This window comes from Mustela nigripes, chromosome 7 (genome assembly GCF_022355385.1).
Source record: "Mustela nigripes isolate SB6536 chromosome 7, MUSNIG.SB6536, whole genome shotgun sequence".
Lineage (NCBI taxonomy): Eukaryota > Metazoa > Chordata > Mammalia > Carnivora > Mustelidae > Mustela > Mustela nigripes.
The window spans coordinates 57,811,560-57,827,406 of record NC_081563.1 but is presented as its reverse complement, the minus strand read 5'-3'; the positions used below and the strand labels follow the sequence as shown (position 1 = coordinate 57,827,406).

Here is a 15,847-nt window from a genome sequence, read left to right as displayed (position 1 = left end):
GGTACAATCAAACCAACTGTGTGATCTGGCTGCCACCAAAGCCACCAGAATGTCTGCAGCTCTGCATTCTCTGCACCCATCTGGTGCCATCCCCTGCATCTGGGCCCTGGGCCCCTTCCCCTTTCACAGCATATGGATGCCCTCTGGTTCATGCATTGTTGACTTCTTCCTTTCTGCTAGATCCTTCCCATCAAAGTAAAACAGGAGTGATTTATTTATTTATTTATTTAAATTTTTAAAAAAGATTTTATTTATTTGACACAGAGAGAGAGAGAAAGAGAGAGAGAGAGAGCACAAGCGGGGGGAGCTGTGGAGGGAGAGGGAGAAGCAGACTCCCTGCGGAGCAGAGAGCCCAACATGGGGCTCATTCCCAGGACTCCAGGATCATGACTTGAGCCAAAGGCAACCACTTAACAGACTGAGCCACCTAGGCACCCCAATAAAACAGGATTTAATTCCCCAAATTTAAAAACATATTAGCCTTTGCCTCATGTCTCCTGCCAGCTACTCCATTTTGCAGCTTCTCTGCAGAGCAAATGTTCCTGAGAGAGTTGTCTCTAGACTGACAGTCCTCTCTCTCACCTCCCATTCTCACCTCCACCCACTCCAACGGGGCTTTTATCCTTCCATTCTGTTGTAATAGCTCTTACTAAAAAGGCCAGTGACCCACATCTTGACTAAACTACTGGCCAGCTCATGGTCCTTGTCTCCTCTGGTCTCCCAGTGGCGCTGAACATGTTTAAACATGCTGTGGTGGACTGATTATTGGTCCTAGTTCTTGTCACTCTGCCCTGTGACCATATTTATCTCTGTATGATATTGCAGTCCGTCCTGCTAGAGGCAGAGTATACATTCTTGCCCCTTGACTTTGGGCGTGGTGGCATAACCTGTTTCAGCCAATGGATTACAGGAGGAAGTGACATGGCGCCAGTTCTAAGCCTTGGCCAAAGGAGGCATCCTGTGTTTCTACTTGCGTACTTTTGCCAATGTTATCCCCATGGGAAATAACGTACCCTAACCACCCTGCTGGTACAAGGATGATAAGGGACACGTACATAGAACAGACTCGGACCCAACTGAAGCTTAAAGCTGCCCAACCAAGGTCAACCACATCTCACTGACCTCCAGATGACCCACGGATGTGTGAGTAAAAGAAATATTTACTGCTATACACCTCTGAGATTTTTGTCATTGTTTGTTACCCAGCAATAGCAGACCAATACATCCTCCACCTTGAAATACTTCCTTTACTCAGTTTCCTTATAATCCAATCTTGTGGTTTTTTCCCCCCAACTTCACAGGTTGTTCTTCTCAGTTCTCTCTGCTGGTTTCCTTCTACCAGATCCTTAAATGTTGACATGGCTTCTGTGTCAGCCCTTTCCCTTCTGTCTTTACTCTTTCCCTAAATGAAATTATCCAAGGCATAGCTTTGAATTCCATCTACACGGTTCTTCTCAAATTTAAGTCTGAGGACAAGACATCCCTGAATTCCAGACCCAAACCTGCCTCCACAGGTCCAGCTGATATCTGATAGGTCTTGGCAATGGCCACAACAGAACTATGGATTCACCTCTTCCCCCAAAATGGGCATCCCTTCCCCCCATCCAATTAGCCTAAAAAGGGAGGCATCATCCTTAACTCCTCTCTTCTGTCATAGGTCAGATCATCAATAAGTCCTATGGACTATACCTCCAGAATTGCTCCAGAAATCAGTACTGCATCTCACTATCTCTATAGCCACCACCCTGGTTTTATCTCTTCTTGCCACGACTTCCCCAACCGCATCTCAACTCCTCAGCTCTTAGTCTGTGCTCTGCAAAGCAGCCAGAGTGATTTTTCTAAAGGGTAAATGAAATCTGTTCACTCTCAGCTAAGGGGCTCCAAACACTTCCCACTGCAACCAAAATAAAACTCACACTCCTTACCTGGTCCCACAAGGACTGATGATCTAGCCCCTGCCTATGTCCCCAGAGCCCCTCAAATCTCCTTGTTCCCATTGTCCCAGCCATAGTGGTCTCCATGGTGTCTCCAGATCACTACCAGTGCATCCCCGCCTCAGGGCTTTTGCACTCACTATTCCTCCTGCTTGGAGCCCTCTTCCCCATATCTTCACCGGGCTGTCTCCTTCCCATCCTTACGGTCACCTCCACAAAGAGACCCTCCCTGTCTAACTAAAGCAGCACTATCAGCCCCACTCCACCCCCAATACCCCTACTCTAGCACATTCGTTAGCTTCTTTATAGTCCTTATCAACAAGTGAAATTGTTTGGCTTTGTGTCTATTCTGTTCCCTTCCCTTTAAACATAAAATCCTCATGGCCCATATTTGTCTTGATCTCTGATATAGTCCCCAGGCCCAGAAGATGCCTTGCATGTAATGGGTTCTCAGTAAATGCCTGTTGACTGACCTGCTGATGCCGGAACTGGATGGAGCAGGGATGTGACTGGCTAGATGGTGAAGAGGGGGATGGGGTCAGTATCCCAGGAAGAGAGCGGCAGGGCCATACAGGGAGGCTGCAGAATTCAAGACCTGTCCAAGGGACCATGAGGGGCCAGGCTGGCTTGGGAGGAGGAGGGGAATGCCCACGGGGAGCTGGGGAAGAAAAGTCTGCATGGTGAGAGAGCTTGAACAGAGTCCTCCAAGTCCCTTGAATTAGTGGGTGCTGCTAAGGATTACGAGCCAAGGGCATGATAAATTCAAAGCAACAGTTTTGTGATGATGAATATGGTTGAAGAGTATGCATTTCTGAGTGTCCTTAACTAAGTGCTGTCCTGTGGGAGCAGGATTTTAGAAGACAAAGACATCTAGAAGAATCTGGGAGCCCAGGGGAGCCGGAGATCTTTTCCCTCGGATTTCAGATGCAAGAAAAACCCATTACCCAACCTTTTAGGGACCAGTATTGAGTTCCCAGTTTTGGAAGGTGTCCCTGAGTAATTAAGGGTTTGCTGAGCGCACACAGCAGGCACTCATACATGTGTTAACGAGCTGGTGCCCTATGCCTTGGACTCCCTTACACCCTCCCCCCAATACACACACACACACACACACACACACACACACACACACGACTAAATTGCTTCTTTTTCACACAGTGACTGCACATAGCTTTACCAGACCCCCACCCCATGGATACACCCGGACCCAGCTACTTGCCTTCCCAGCCCCCTCCACCCAATTCCATTGTCAGAGCTGAACAAAAGGCCCAAGGCATCCTGGGTTAAAGGATTTTAACTCTGCCAATCCCAGGAGGCTCCAACAAGAAGCAGCTTCCTGCAGGAGAAAAGTGACTGAGAAATCTCCCCAGGGGACAGGGGATTTTTTTTTTTTTTTCAGGTCTCAAAAACAGAGCTCAGCCGCCAATCAAGACACTCCCCCACCAGAGCCTCACCCCAGCTCCCACCCCAGGGATTAGGAGCTTTATCTGCCTGAGACCTCCCATCAGTCAAAAAGCTCTTTGGGTCGTTTCGCCCATGCCTTCTATATGTGGCGGTCAGGCTTGTTAGCTTCCACCCAAGCCCCAGGAACCGAGGAACCCAACCCACCTCCCACATCAGACCGGACTCCCCCTCTGCTCGTCCCGGAGCTCCTGCCCTCTGCCTCCCCAAGTTCGCCCTGCGCCCGCAGTGCTGTCCCCCTTCCCCCGCGGAACCTCGCAGCCCCGGCCGCGCGCGCCCCGCTCCCCGAAGCGCCGCACACCGCCCGGGGACCCGCGGGAGCTCGGGGCGCGGCGTGGCCCCTCCGGCGGGCCGCGGACACCAGCTCCAGAGCCCGACCCGAAACCCATCCTCCCCTTGGAGAGGCAAGACGGCGAGCTCGCCGGCGGTTAGCAACAGCATTTCCAGGGGCTGGGTTCGGTGTGCTCGTTCCTGAGTGTCTCTGTCCTCCCCCAGGGGAAGCGTCTGGGGAGCCCTTGCTGGCTGCTCGGCCCCAGTCTCCGAGGTTTCTGAAACAAAACTGCATTCGGTGTCAAACCCCTTTGCCCACCCTGGAACGAAAGTTAAGTATGAATTTTTTTTCTTCTTCTCAAGTTTTTCACGTAGAAGAGATACCGGGTAAATTAGAAACATGTTTGGGAAAAGAGTGAGCAGTAAACGCTGGCATTTAAACAACAAAAATGCCCAAGCCAGGCCACACGCCTAGGCGGCCGCGACGCACCCGGCGGCTGCGCAGCGCCCTCTGGCGGCGGCGCGCGGGCGCGGCCGTTCCCTACTCCCACGCTCGGAACCGGGGACAGAGCTGCTGCCCCAAATCTGAGAAACATTGGGGCAACTTTGGAGGAAGGGGAGGGGGTCATGGAAAGCGTCCGACGCTGAGGCCCCCTTTTTGTGGTTCCGTGGCTGGCACTGAGGCCAAGAGCCCAGGGAAGGGGCCCACGTAAAAGAAAAACCTTTGTTGCTCTTTGAATGACCGCCTGAAATTCTACCAATGCAGCATCTCCCTTAACCTGCAGGCTTTGATTTTTTTAAAATTCAGGTTTCTCGAGGAGGAGGGGTGACCCTTCAAAACAAGGGCAGATGACAGGCTCTGTCAAAAAATTACCAACGTGAGGGCGCCTGGGTGGCTCAGTGGGTTAAGCCACTGCCTTCGGCTCAGGTCATGATCTCAGGGTCCTGGGATCAAGTCCCGCATCGGGCTCTCTGCTCAGCAGGGAGCCTGCTTCCTCCTCTCTCTCTCTGCCTGCCTCTCTGCCTACTTGTAATCTCTCTCTGTCAAATAAATAAATAAAATCTTTAAAAAAAAAAAAAAATTACCAACGTGAACACCAAAAAGACATGATTGTACCATAATATGTACACTTTAGATGGTGAGGACATTTAGTAAGTATCATTTAATCTTCCCCTCTGTAGTATTTGTTGCCCGGCATCCTTTGGTACTCTGAACAGCGGTGTTATTTTAGGCTGTGCCTCCCCCAGCGGCCATTCCCTCCAGATCAGTTGGCTCCCGCTTTCCTTGTCCCTGGTACATGCTAAACCTTTCTCCCTTCTGTCCACTTCTCACTCTCAGGGCAGCTCCTCTAGGTTAGGCTCCTGCAGCTTACTGTCTGGATGCCTGCTACCAGGGAGGGAGTGGAACCCTGCCTCCCAGTGCAGGATCCCAGGGAGAGTGGAAGGAGCTCCCCTCTCTGCCCAGCTGCAACCCTACTGTCCCTCCAAAGAGACTGTCCCCTCTTACTGCTTAGGGATTGTCTTCCCAAAGGTAGCAGAGTACTCCTGCTTTCAGCTTCCTCACTGATGATCTGTAATTTCTCTCCAGAAAAGTACTGTCATTCCTCCACCTGGTGGAAGTGGGAAAAGGGTCCGTTCTCCCCCAGCATCTTCCTCTGAATCTCTTTTCCCTGCCTGAAGGATTTCTACTTACCCATCCTGCCTGGTGGGAATTCCTCCAACCTCATACCTTCCCTCTCTTCGAGGTATTTCTTGCTGTATTTATTGCTACCTAACAAGTTGCTCGGTGGCGGCTTAGAACAAGAAACAGGCATTTATTTATTTATGGTTCTGTGGATGGGCAGGTGGTTTCTAGACAGGCTCTGCGGGGCTCGCTCATGTGTCTGTGGTGAGGTGGCAGGTCACAGGATAGTTCAAGACAGCAGGGTGATGGGGAGGCTCTGCCGGAGTGAAAGGGTGACAGGGCCCTGCGTCTCTTATCCAGCAGGCTCGCCTGCTTGGGCTTCTTCCCATGGCAGCAGGGTTCCGAGGATGGGGATAGCCAAAACTACAAGGCTTCTTGAGGCCTAGGCTTGGAACTGATACAGCAAGAGCAAGTCACAAGGCCAGGTATGCGCTCAGAGTGGACTTCATCTCCTGAAAGAAGGCGCGACAGAGTCCTGTAGCCACGTTTGCAAACTGTCACGCTTCCCCTCTCCCTTCCTGGGGTGAGGGACCCATAGAAGAAGCACGCCTCAGGATATTACGTCCCTTATAGACTCGTTGGACAGGCAGCACAGTTCTGAAGCACACAAGCCCAGCAGTCCACACGCCCTGCCTCACGTCCTGACTCCATATTGATCAGACATGTGACCTCGGAAAGTTATCTTTCCTCTCTGGGACTCAGTTCCTAATTTGTAAAAATGGGAATTATAAATATTAAATTGAATTTCATCCATACTAAGTACTTAGGTGGTGTCTGGCACATGATAAGTGTTATGCCATGAGGTGCCCACTGGCTGCCCATCAGGACAGCTGAGGCCACCAGCACCATCTCCCACACCAGCTCCAAAACCCCCTCCCACCACTGCCGACACCAATAGCCCCCAGTTGGAAGCTCTGCTGGTGGCACCTGGTGTCTTTGGTGCCCCACGGAGATGCCAGTGAAATGGCCTTGTAGGTTTTCACAAGCTCCTTCACTGAAGCCCATCTTTCTAGAGCTGGCTTACCTTAGCTCTTATAGGGGTGTCTGGGGGGGCGCCAGAGTTGATCAGGCTCAGGTCCTGATACTGGCGTTCTGGGATCAAGCCCCAACAGGGAGTCTGCTCCCCACCCCCCATGCGCTCTCACTGTCTACAAAATAAATAAATAACATCTTAAAAAAAAAAAAAAATCAGCTCTTACAGACCCAACGTATGCTTCCAGCTCTTCTTCCTGAGGGATTTGGACAAGTGAATTCTTCTCTCTGCATTTCAGTTTCCTTGTCTGTAAGATGGGGGTACCAATGGCCGCCTACTTACGATGGTTCAACTTAGAAATTTTTGACTTTATGGTGGTGCAAAAGTGATATACATTCAGTTGAAACTGTACTTGAGGGGTGCCTGGGTGGCTCAGTCATTAGGTGTCTGCCTTTGGCTCAGGTCATGATCCCAGGATCCTGGGATTGAGTTCCAAGTTGGGCTCCCCGCTCTGCTGGGAAGCCTGCTTCTCCCTCTCCAGCTCCCCGCGCTGCCTCTCTTTGTCATAAATAAATAACATCTTTAAAAAAAAAAATGAAACCATACTTGGAATCTTGAATCTGGATCTTTTCCTAGGCTGGTCATATTCAGCGCCACTCTCGGCTACAACTCCCCATGGGCCACGTGACCACAAGCGTCAACAGCCGACACACTTACCACCATTCAGCACCCACCCAACCGTGCAGTTTTCCACTTTCAGTACAGTACTCGTGTGAGATACTCAACAGTTTATTATAAAGTTAGCTTTGTGTGAGATGATTTTGCCCAACCGTAGGCTTGTGTAAGTGTTCTGAGCACATTTAAGGCAGGCTGGGCTTAGTTGTGAAGTTTGATAGGTTGATGAATTATGTGCATTTTTGACTTAGGATGTTTTCAACTTACAATGGGTTTATCAGGGATTAATCCCATCTTATGTCGGGGAAGATCTGTAATAGCAGTGCCTTCCACAGAGCATATAAAGAATAATATGAAGAAATTAAGAGCCTGTACTTTAAAAATGTTGGCACCCACAGGACACAGAACCTGTGTTTTCTGTGAAATTGCCTTTCCCAGAGGTGCTGAGAAATGGCCATGCACGAATACTTTTCTCCCAAAAAAGTCCTTTGTCACTCATAGAACCTTCCTTTCCTGAAGTCCACCAAGATGGGCCAGGATGCCAGGAAACCAGCCGAGCTCTTCCTACCAATGCAGGTTTAGTGTCTGGTCCTTCCACGACACCTTCTAAGGGCCTGATCTTTATTTCATTTTCAGCCTAGTATCTCTAACCCTTGGCATACGACTTGGCAAGGTAGGTGTTCAATATCTATCTGATGAGAGAAAGAAAGAATGAATGAGGATGTAGGAGAGGAAAGACTGTCTCTCCACCCCCCTAGATTCAACAGCTGGGTCTGTGAAATAAATCGGCAACAGACAATGAACAGGAGAAAAGTTATACACAGTTATTTATTTTGACTATTACACGGACAAGGGCATCACAGAGGGGGAAAAAAAAAGCGAACACCTGAAAAAGAGAGGACACTGGAAAGCTTATATACCATCTTCGTAGAGAAGGGGAGGGAGATGCAGGTCACTTCGGGGAGAGCAAATGATTTGGGGAAAGATGAGTGGGCCCTCAGAAGGACAGATGGGAGGTTATGAGGGTGTGACAGCGTCTGTCTAGCGGTGCTGTGGACTTGTAGCCTGCTCTCCTGGGAGAGGAGTCAGTCTTCCCTGGTGGATGAAGCCCCCAGGTTGGGGATTTAGGACGATGGAGTTCCTTTCGGAGGCTCTGTCTTTAGGCAGATTAGGGCAGTTCAGGGAGAACCTCTCCCCACATCTGCTGTTTTTCAAGTGCCTTCAGCTCAAAAGGATCAATACACCCAAGCAGCATATTTGGGCCGATATGTCCTGAACTCCTGCAAGGACTTCATTCTGATAGGTTTTTTCCCCCTTGGATGAAACCAACTTCTTCTGGATGACTTCCAAACCAAGTCGCCCTGTTACTGAACTAACATGAGTTCGCTCCTTGGTGAGTCACAGACAGAAATTACACCAGGTGGAGTTGTCGCACAAAGGAGACTCTATTTGCAGCAAATAAGGAGATCACAGGGAATAATTTCCAGAGCCTTGACTCCCCAAGCAAGAGTGAATGGGTTCCTTTTATTGAAGTTCGGGATGAATATTCAGAAAGAGGAGCCTTGTCATTTTCCGTAGAGGGGGACACAAGATGGTGCCGTGAACCTTCAGGAAACAGGCCTGTACCTGTCCTGTGGGTTATGTAAATGAGGCTTGTGCTCCTCCTTGGGTGAAGATTTTAGTATTATAATGAGGTTAAGGTAACCATCAGTCATTCTACGGTTCCCTCCGAGGTCCTTCTGCACAGCTGTGTGTGGGGAGTTAAGTTCAGCCTGGTCTGGGTGGTCTGGGCCTGCTGGGATTCTCTGTCTGGGCAGCTGTTGATGCTTGAAGGGTAGTTTTTGTTTCCATGCCATCATGGGATGCCAGGCCTCTTGGGTTTTTTGCCTAAGCAAGGAGATAAAGATGGAAAGAAGAGCTTAAGGAAAAATGTGGGACAAAGGTCAGTGGATACAAGCAGGTGAGCAGTAAAGGTCAGGTCTTAGGGTCCAGCTGGTGACGACCCATTAGTGCAGAAGGGAAGATGTTTCCAAGAGTTTGGAGGGAGTAGGGCAGTGCTCCTCAACCTGACCGCCAGTTATAGTCCCTGGGGAGGCACAGGCCCACCCCCCAGAAATTCAGCTGTAACGGGCCCAGGAGCAGCCAGGGAGTCCAGAATTGGGAGAAAGCCATGCTTTGTGTGCATTCGTCATTTTTGCCATGTCTCTCCCAGAATCCGAGTCTTCAAAGCTGACAGTGAAGCATTCCAGATTTTGTGGATGGTTCCCATAGAGTACAGACGACAGCAGAAAATGAATAATGCTGGGCAGGGATTACTAAGGACACCACAAAACAAGCTGCTTAACTGTTGGTGCGTGTTTAGACACAACTGAGAAAAAAATCCTCCCATCACGACTTGATGCTTGACGCAATTCATGAAATGAGTTAATATTCATAAACGTGAGCCACGCAAAGTAAATGTGAATCCAGAGGCAAAGCAGGGGATGAGAATGGCTGGCTGCCCAACAGATTCCGGGGACCCATGGACTATCCCTAGGGAGCCAGGGTCGAGGAGTCCTGCTAGGAAGTGAGCTAGATGACAGACAGCCATACAGCCATTCAGATGGTGGGGGGGACGCTGACGGGAATGCTGAGGAGGAGGAGGAGCAGCTCCTTCTTCTATGAGTGGGCGAGGGTGGGGAGAAGAAAATGCGGGGCTTCTGGTATAAAGAAAACTGAATGGGTTTTGTGTGTCTTTGTGTTTTTTGTTCCATTTTTGCCTGCTGCACTTTTAGCTGAACTCCTCTGAAAGCGAGATGTGTGTCCATCTGGAAACACATTGATTGACCCACACCCGCATGAGAAGTGTGGAGGTAGGTGTGCATGTTGGGGGATACGTAGGTATAGGTAGTGCTTGGGCAGCCTGGACAGCGTTTGAGAAGTTGGGGATCTTCGTGGCAGGTATAGTTCTGGCACTGGGGAGGAAGATGGTCACTGGCATCGAATGAGACTTGTAAACCCTGGAATTTAAATGTAGACCCCCAGGACAGGGTGCAGTTGTTCAGAGGGTAAGGAAATATGGCTGTCAACGATCTGAGTTGGGCCCTAAAATCTCTCTGGGACACACAGACTGTAACACACAGGCTGGGACAACCTGAAGGCAAAGGGGTGACCCTCAGTCATTTGAATCAGAATGATCTGGGCTGCTGGTTCCCAAGGTGCTCTGGGGCCCACCCCAGATCTACCAAAGCCTGGGTACCAGGCTTTGTAGGGGTTAGGCCTAGGGAGTTCAAAATTTTAAAGACGTGCCCCAGGTGATTGCCAGGTAACTAAGGACAGAGGGTCTTTATAGAGTTAGTAGACAGGGCTAGAGGAGGGTTGAGAATGGGCCTCAAGCTTTAAAATCTAGCATCTAACCCTGACTGATCTGCTGTGAGACCAGGAATCCATATCCTAAGCCATTCCACAGACAATTAGGATAATCATTCACGTTAGGTGTCCTTGGAGGGAATTAACTGGAAAAAAACTTACCCCATCTGTAACTTGACTCTGCAAGTCTCTGCACGTCTTGACTCTTCATTCAAACTGGGGTATTCTGAACGGACTCCCAGAGCCAGCCTGCGGCTTTAGAGAGGCTGGGGCCATTGTGTTATTTCTTCCCCCGGCTTTACTGGGATATAACTGACATAAACATTAAGGTGTGTGATGTGTTGGTTTGATACACTGATACATATAATTCTACCACCGTGGCATTAACTAACACTTCCATTGCGTCTCATAATTATCATTTCTTTTTTGTGGTGAGTACATTTAAGATCTACTCTCAGCAACTTTCAAGTATACAATACAGTATTATTAACCATAATCACCATGCTTTTCATTAGGTCCCCAGAACTTACTCATCTTACCACTGAAGGTTTGTTCCCTTTGACCAACATCCCCTACCCCCCAGCCCCTGGTCACCACCATTCTACTCTGTTTCTCTGCATTTGGCTTATTTATTTATTTATTTATTATTTTTTTAAGATTTTATTAATTTATTTGACAGAGAGAGACCACAAGTAGGCAGAGAGGCAGTCAGAGAGAGAGAGAGAGGAGGAAGCAGGCTCCCTGCTGAGCAGAGAGCCCGATGCGGGACTCGATCCCAGGACCCTGAGATTATGACCTGAGCCGAAGGCAGCGGCTTAACCCACTGAGCCACCCAGGTGCCCTGCATTTGGCTTTTTTCGATCTCACAAATATAAGTGATATCATACAGTATTTGTCTTACTGTGCCCGGCTTGTTTCACTTAGCCTCATGCTCTCAAGGTCCATCCATCCCGGTTGCAGAGGGCAGGATTTCCTTTTCTTGTAACTGAGTAATATTCCATTGTTTATATATATCCTTTTATCTGTTGCTGAATACTTAGGTTGTTTCCAGATCTTGGCTATTGTGAATAATGCTGCGATGAACATGGGAAGGCACTTCTAGTTTGTTTGCTTGTTTTGTTTTGTTATTTTGAGGTCCTGCTTTCATTTCCTTTGGATATATCCCCAGAGGTGGGATGGCTGGATCACGTGGTGATTCTACTTTTAATTTTTTGAAGAACCTCCGTACTGTTTTCCACAGTGGCCACACCAGTTCACATCCCACCAACAGTGCATAAGTGTTCCTTTCTCTCTGCACATCTTCTGCCAACGCTTATTATCTCTTATCTTTAAGTTTTTATTTAGATTCTGGTTAGTTAACATTCAGTGTAATATTAGTTTCAGGTGTACAATATAGTGATTCAGTATCTCTTATCTTTGTGATGACAGTGATTCTAACAGGTGTGAAGTGAGTAGGGCATTGTTTTGAAATCTTTTTGAATTGATAAGAAGCCACAAAATGCTTTTGGCCTCAAAGGAGGGAGTCTGGTCACCGTTCTTCCAGCTCCACTCAGAACAGCAGGCAGCAGAAAGTCGGCTGTAATAGAGTTCTAATGTCCACAGATGCGAGTGGACGTTTAAACAGGCATGTGTCTACACCAGCTGAGACCCTGTTTTCTGGTACCACTGGCCATGGAGGCCACATATTTGCCAGTGGGTGAATTTCAAGGTAGCCTGACCCTCAAGTCCTTAGCTCTCACCAAAGGCAACCTTTGTTTTACCAAAAGTCTTTCCATTCTTATCCAAAAATAACACTGTATGCAGTTAATAATATTCTATTTAATATCAACATGGGCAGGGGGTCCACAAGGTCAAAACTATTTTCATAATAAAATGTTATTTGCCTTTTCGCTCACATCTTCTCATGACCGTATGAAGCTGTGAGCTTGGGGAAAACTCTGATATCACAACAGAGTGAGTCCAAAAGCAGATAGGAGACTCCATCTGTTTTTTATTAAGCTAAACATTTTAAAAGTTTGCAGGAATGTAAAACGGTGCCACACTTCTCACTAACATTTTGTTTTGTTTTTGAAAATACAGTTATCTTTAAAATTGTGTTAATGCGGTAGGTTTAATATTGTAATTTTAAGTAAGTATTTTTAAATATTCCGTTTTAATTTCTAATATGGAAAGTTTGGGGAGGTAGACCCCACATAAATAAAAGGCTCTTTCAATAATATTTACGAGTATAAAGGAGTCCAGAAATCAAGAAGTGGGAGAACCACGACCTTATTTCTTCCCCAAATTATAGTGTCCTATAGGCTCCACCCCCAAAGTTTTCCTGAGTAAAGCTCCCTTTCCCCGCCTGCGTTTGGGCTCCACCCTGCTGATAAGCTAACCTCTCTCACCCCTTTCCAGAACAGCTGCCTCCAGGCTTCCCCGCGGCCCTTCCCATCCCTCCTCCTGGTCCTCCCTTCTCGCCCTCCAGAGTGAGAAAGCATCCTTTGACGGTGCTCAGCAAACCTAGAGTGGGGACAAGGGACTCGTGCAGTTGAGGAAGGAAGGGACGAATCACAGACACTACCCTCAAGGAGCTTCTGATTTCGTGGGGACGTACGGACAGGTAAAGCAGCTCCAGGAGGTACCTGTCCTTGCCTTTCGCTAGCTAACACTCTCCTCCCCGGTCCCCCGCCCCCACTCCGCACCACCCCTTTCTCTTCCGCCACCTTGGATTCCCGAGATCCCGGGCCCGAGCGCCCCCTGGTGGCCGTCCCTCGTCGGTGCAGCCTTTATCAGAGGAGTCCGAGGCGTAACTAGAGTTAAAAAAGACCTCAGTCGAGTCTCTCGGGATCCCAGTTCTGGGAACCTGTCCCTGTGAGGATCTGTCTCGGTTTTCGGCGGCCTTCTGTCTGTCCCCGTGCTCATGTTTACCCCTGGATGAGTAATTCCAGCCGGCTTCTGCCTCTGTGCCTGCCGCTTATCTTGTATTCGTTTCCCCCACCAAGCCCATTAGTAGGTGGCAGTCTGTCACGGTAGAAATAGTATGTGCTGCGGCTTGGACCCAAGTCCACGGAGCACGATGCCAAAGTTCCACTTCCTACTGGCATGCCCCACAGTAAATAATCTGATGGCTAAAGCAGCCCTGGACATTGGCGAACGATGGATATTCTACGTTGGGGTCAAGTTCCTTCCAAAGGGGAAAAGTGAATCCACAGCCTCTGAATCTCAAGGCTAGGCTGGATTCCGGGCTCTCCAGGAGTGTATTTCCTGCCTTCTGGGGTGGGGGTCAATATCCTAAGACCTCCACCCTCCACCTTCCGGGGCTTTCTTCCAGGGATGTAGCGTCTCCGCCCCCGCCCCCACCTCCACCCCCGCGCTATGGCTGTGAACAGGACTCCAGGTGGTCTGCTATCAAATCTCAGAACTCCTCAAAGTGAGTATGCAACTTCAACTCTGGCTTCCTCAACACAAAAAGCAAGCCCTAATATCAAGGAAGGAAATGCCAACGTGTCTCTTTTTTAATCGAACCCTAGAAATTCAGAATGAAAGTATCCTCAAAGTGAGGATACTGGGAACAGGATTGGGGAGTGGAAGGGAGTTCCAGATTCAGCAAGATATCCTCAGGGACCAGCCTGAAGATTTCTCCTACTGCTCTGACCCAGAGTCCATTAGCAAGAACCTCACTGCCCCATCAACAAACTCGACCTAGTGGTTTCCATGGTAACCATCAAAGAGTGATCCCCTTTTTCTTTCCTACAGATGTTCCTCCTACCCCTCCCCTTGACAATCACTTTCAGACAGGGCCTAGAACTGGATTCTGTTCAACTCTATTTGCAAATCATTTCCCCCTTTTAATCCATGTTTTAAGAAAGTACAAACCCAGGGGCACCTGGGTGGCTCAGTGGGTTAAAGCCTCTGCCTTTCACTTAGGTCATGATCCCAGGGTTCTGGGCTCTCTGCTCAGCGGGAGCCTGCTTCCCCCCTCTCTCTCTGCCTAATTGTGATCTCTGTCTCTCAAGTAAATAAATAAAATCTTAAAAAAAGAAAAGAAAGTACAAACCATTTCTTTAATTTACATGGAAATACCCTTTAAAAATGAACCAATAATGTCAGCTATGTGGAAGCATGGGAGTTCATTTTATTATTCTTTTTAAGTATGCTTAAATTTTCCTATAGTGAACACAAAATTTTAAAGTAAACTAAAAAATTTTTTAAATAATATCTATGCGGGTGCCTGGGTGGCTCAGTGGGTTAAAGCCTCTGCCTTCGGCTCAGGGGGTCCTGGGATCAAGCCCAGCTTGGGGATCTGCTCAGCAGGGAGCCTGCTTTCCTCTCTCACTCTGCCTCCTTCTCTGCCTACTTGTGATCTCTCTCTCTCTCTGTCAAATAAATAAATAAAACCTTTGAAAAATAAAATAAAATAATGTCTATGCCCATTGTGGGGCTTGAACTCACAACAATGAAATCAAGAGTTGCATGTGCCACCACCTGAGCCAGCCAGGTGCCCCTGGAGTTAAAAAAAATTTTAGGCAAAAAAGAAAAAAAAAAAACATTCAAAACCCTCTTCCCACATATCTGAAGAAAATCTGGTCTTTGTGAAGAATGATGAGAGGTTGCAAAATAAATACCATTTTCTATAAAAGGAACTAATAGATTATAAGCCTCAGTCCTTATTTGGGATATGGTAAAGATGTCAGAGTCTTAAGATTTTCATTTTGAAGCACAAAAAGACTATAGATAAACCTTTAAAGTATAATAAAAACATAGGTATTTGGGGGAAATTTTTAAAAATGGTTGAATCACATTGTCCTTCCATAACTCCCTTCCCGTCTTTTACTCATGTCGCCCCTGTACCATTCCAAATCTTTCAAACTTCCATAATGAGAAACCCAGCAAGTGTGAGCACCTGCTGTCCCTGTCCTACAACAGGCGTTGGGTAAACTACAGTCCTTGGGCCTATTCTTGTGGGGTGCCTGTTTTCATGTGGCCGGTCAACTAACAATGGTTTTTGCATTGCTAACAGGCCATAAAACAGGCAAACACTCAAAGAAGGATCTGTGACCTACACTCGATGTCCAGCCTCTGGCCACATCTGGTCCATGAAGCATCTGTGCTGTAGGCTGGCTGGAACCCTGGTGAAAGGTGGCTTTTCTTCCATCCAGGCAGCTATGACGAAAGGTACAGCCAGGAAGTTGCCATGCCGACGGGGAATTCAGTTCTTAAAATAGTCCACTGTGCTGAGGCATTTTCGGGGTGGGTGGGTTTGGAGGGAGGGGGTTCGGGAGAGGGGTGGGGAGAGATGATAAACTAATGAGTCAGACCCAATTGGTGACAGCTGTTCTGTCATCCCTCTGGCAATGTGAGGTGGGAAGGGGACAGCTCTCTAAAATGAGGTGGCAAAGAGACATTTTCCATTCAAAGAGCAGGAGAGCTCTGTTTCCTCACACTATTTTCCTGACAGAAGGAAATTCCCCTCTCTGTGGGTCCACCCTGCAGAGAATAGATGTAGGCACGCCTCACTCA

The 15,847-nt window shown here is 48.2% G+C and overlaps 1 long non-coding RNA gene across 2 annotated transcripts in view; it reads left to right on the top strand.

The window, feature by feature from the left end:
• The first annotated feature begins 8,693 nt into the window (after nucleotides 1–8,693).
• Nucleotides 8,694–15,847, top strand: part of LOC132022536 (uncharacterized) — a 23,819-nt gene continuing 16,665 nt past the window's right edge. For both annotated transcript variants that reach the window (XR_009405610.1, XR_009405611.1), the window contains exons 1-5: nucleotides 8,694–9,347; nucleotides 9,772–9,849; nucleotides 12,743–12,947; nucleotides 13,659–13,757; nucleotides 15,348–15,502. This is a non-coding gene — a long non-coding RNA (uncharacterized LOC132022536). The remainder of the gene's footprint in view (nucleotides 9,348–9,771; nucleotides 9,850–12,742; nucleotides 12,948–13,658; nucleotides 13,758–15,347; nucleotides 15,503–15,847) is intronic.